Raw genomic sequence first — 3,689 nt, 5'->3', positions numbered from 1 at the left:
TATAAATAAAATTTTATTTGAAAAAAATTTAAAGAAGTATCTTCCTTGGGAACAAGGTCTACTCTGTATCCTTTGGTATCCAGCTTTCAAAATACGCTGCTAATGTTCCCTAGTACGAGGCCACATAAGTGACTAACTTGAAACAAAATTAAAAGTGATGAAAAACAATGAAGGGAAAAATTAGTGTGGGTTAATGCTCACCAGTCAGGCACTTCCCTTTCCAACATAGCTATGATCTTGAAGAACAAAGTGACAGAAGTTGTCAAAGAATCTGCTTATTGAAGACACCAAGACCAACACTTGAGAAGGGACTAGATCAGAGATAAAGAAACTGCTAATGATCTGGATTGAAGACCAGACACAGAATGTGGCCTTCTCAGCACCATGACAATCACAGCCAAAGCGCAAAGGCAGTTTGAGATGTTGAAAGAAAACGGAGGACCCAACTACAGCGTTGAATTTACTATAGCGTGACATTGGGTGATGAGTCTTTGAATGCTGATGTGAATGCAGTAGCAGAACTTTTGGAAATTCTAGATAATGCGGATTGTGGAGGCAAATGTGACAAATAAATATTTAATATGAATTAAATCTCCCTATTCTAGAAATGGATGCCTGAAGAAACTCTAATCCATAAGGAGGCCAAGTCAATGCCAGTTTCAAGGCTTTTAGGATAACGATCTCACTTGGGGGCAGTGCCACAGGCTACAAACTGAATCCACTGCAAGCTGGCACAGTGAGAACCCTCGGGTCATTAAGCATAGCAGTAAGCAGACACTGCCAGGGTACTGCAGGAGCAATAAGAGTCATGGTGACTCTTCCAAGATGCCCTTCTGAATTGCTGTGTCAACGAAATGGAGAAGTACTGTTTGGAGAATAGCATACCTTTCAAGATTTTGCTTATGGATGATAATGCTCCCAGATATCCTTTCATTGGTGATCTTCTTCACAATATCAAAGTGGTACTTCTCCCCACAAACAGTATCTCTTTGATCAAACCAGCAGGTCAAGAAGTTCAGATCTCAGTGAGCTCCTTAAGAAGTCTGAAAACATGGACTGCAACACCAAAAGCTTTCAGCACCATAGGGGAATGTTCATGGTACATTATCTGCTTACAAGCAAACCTCTGTTAAAAAAAAAAAGGAAGAAATCAAGCAAACTACCATTGACATGTCTCTGAAATGAGTGACACCTTCTGAAGAAGAGCATTAGGCAGGTCATTTGAGAGGTGTTCCAGAAGAAAGCATTGTTACAGGAGGTGACACCTCCAAGTGTGTTACTGGCCAGGAAGACCTTGCACTAGGATAGGATATGGAGGTGGAGGGCAGTGATATTGATGATCCTGGACCCTGTTTAGGCCCAGCCTAATGTCTCTGTTAGCTTTAACAAAACATTTTTAAAGTTTTAAAAATTAAAAATTTTAAAAAACCTCATAGAATGAGGATGTAAAGAGAAAATAATATGACCTGAGAAAAGACTTCTAATTGATGGACAAAATGCTTTGCCTGCCTCCATCTATGACCACATCAAAATGACTACTAAATTATAGAATAACCATCTTTGAGAACTACCTGAAGACTGGATGTACAGAAGCAGTATTACAAAGTATATAAAGATGAAGTAACTTAAAAGTATAAAAAGGGGTGGAGATATAAGAATTCTCAGCCAGAATTCACCTGTGTTTGGCACTTAAGAATCAGGCGGTATACGTCAGCTGTAGAGGTTTCCCCTGAGGAATGAGGTACCCCAGCCCCACAGTAGGTTTGTAAGCCCAGGGCACCAGTCAGTGTGAAGAGAAGTCCCCACATCTTCTGCCCATAAAAACCAGTGGAAAGATATTTTAAATGAAAACACAATAACTCTGAAATCTACAGGATATAGCTAAAGCACTTTTAAGAGGGAAATTTATAGCAGTATAGGCCTTTCTCATGAAAAAAGGCAAAATTCAAATAATCTAACTTTAAACCTAAAGGAACTAGGAAAAGAAGAGCAAATGAAGCTTGACATGATAAAAGGAAAGAAATTAGATTAAAGCAGAAATGGATGAAATGCAGTCTAAAAACACAATAGAAAAGACCAATAAAGGCAAGAGCTGGTGCTTTGAATAAATAAAATTGATAAACCTTTTATAAGACTCAACAAGAAAAAAAGAGGACCCATATAAAATCAGAAATCAAAGAGAAGTGACAACCAACACCACAGAAACACAAAGGATTATAAGGAAATACTAAAAACAATTATACTCCAGCAAATTAGATAACCTGTTAGAAATGGAATAATTACTGGAAATATACAAACTTCCCAGGCCAAATCAGGAAGCAACAGGAAACCTAAGCAGACTGATTACTATTAATCAGTAAGTACAAAACTTCCAAGAAACAAAAGCCCATAACGAGATGGCTTCACGTTAAACTTTACCAGATATTCAAAGAAAAATTAATACCTTTCTCAAACTATTTCCTTAAGGGAATGTGGCCAGGATTATACTGATAAGAAAACAAGACAAAGACATTACAAAAAAAATTATAGGCAGTATTCCTGATGAGCATAGATGGAAAAATCCTTGAGAAAATATTAGCAAACTGAATTCAGAAATACGTTTAAAAAAGCATCCACTGTGATCAAATGGGACATATTCCCAGGATGCAAGGTTGGTTTAATATCTGCAAATCAATTAACATGATACACCATAGAAATAAAATGAAACATGAACAGTCCTCTGATAATGTCAATAGCAGAAACAGCATTTGACAGAATCCAATATCTATGATAAAAACTCTCAGCAAAGTGAAAATAGAGGGAACATACCTTAACATAATAAAAATCACATATGACAGATTTACAATGAACATTTTACTCAATGGAGAAAAGCTAAAAACATTTTCTTAAGATCAGGAACAAGACAAGAATGTCCGCCTACACCATGTTTATTCAAGATTGTATTGGAAGTCCCAGTTAACAGCAATCAGATAAGAAAGAGAATTAAAAGGCAACTAAATTGGAAAGAAGTAAAACTGTCGTTTGAAGATGTCATGATGCTATATATAGAGAATTCTAAAGATTCTACCAAACTGTTAAAACTGATTAATGTATTTAGTCAAGTAGCGGGATACAAAATTAATATCCAGAGGTTGGTTGCATTTTTATATGTCAATAATCAAATTTCAGAAAGAAAAATTAAAACAATCTAATTTATAATTGTATCAAAAACATAATTAACCAATTTGGTTACCTACTTGGTTAATTTAATTCCCTGTTCTCAGAAAATTATGTCATTGAAAAAAGAAAGTGAAGAAGATATAAAAAGAAGCATATGCCATGCTCATGGGTAGCAAGAATCAACATCATTATTAAAATGGCCATACTACCCAAAACAATCTAGATTCATTATAATCCATATCAAAATACCAAGGCATTTTCACAGAACAGAATGATCTGAAAATTTATATGGAACCATAAAAGATCCTGAATAGGCAATCTTGAAAAAGAAGAACAAAGTTGGAGATTTCACACTACCTGATATCAAACTATACTACAAGGCTGTAATAATCAAAACAGCATGGTACTGGCATAAAAACAGATATATTGATCAATGAAACAGAATAGAGAGCCCAGAAATAAATACATCTTCATGCTCATTTAGTATCCAGCAAAGGAGAAAAGAATATACAATGAGGTAAGAACAGTTT

Source organism: Pteropus alecto, unplaced genomic scaffold (assembly GCF_000325575.1).
Source record: "Pteropus alecto unplaced genomic scaffold, ASM32557v1 scaffold1566, whole genome shotgun sequence".
Classification (NCBI taxonomy): domain Eukaryota; kingdom Metazoa; phylum Chordata; class Mammalia; order Chiroptera; family Pteropodidae; genus Pteropus; species Pteropus alecto.
Note: the sequence above shows the minus strand (reverse complement) of the source record.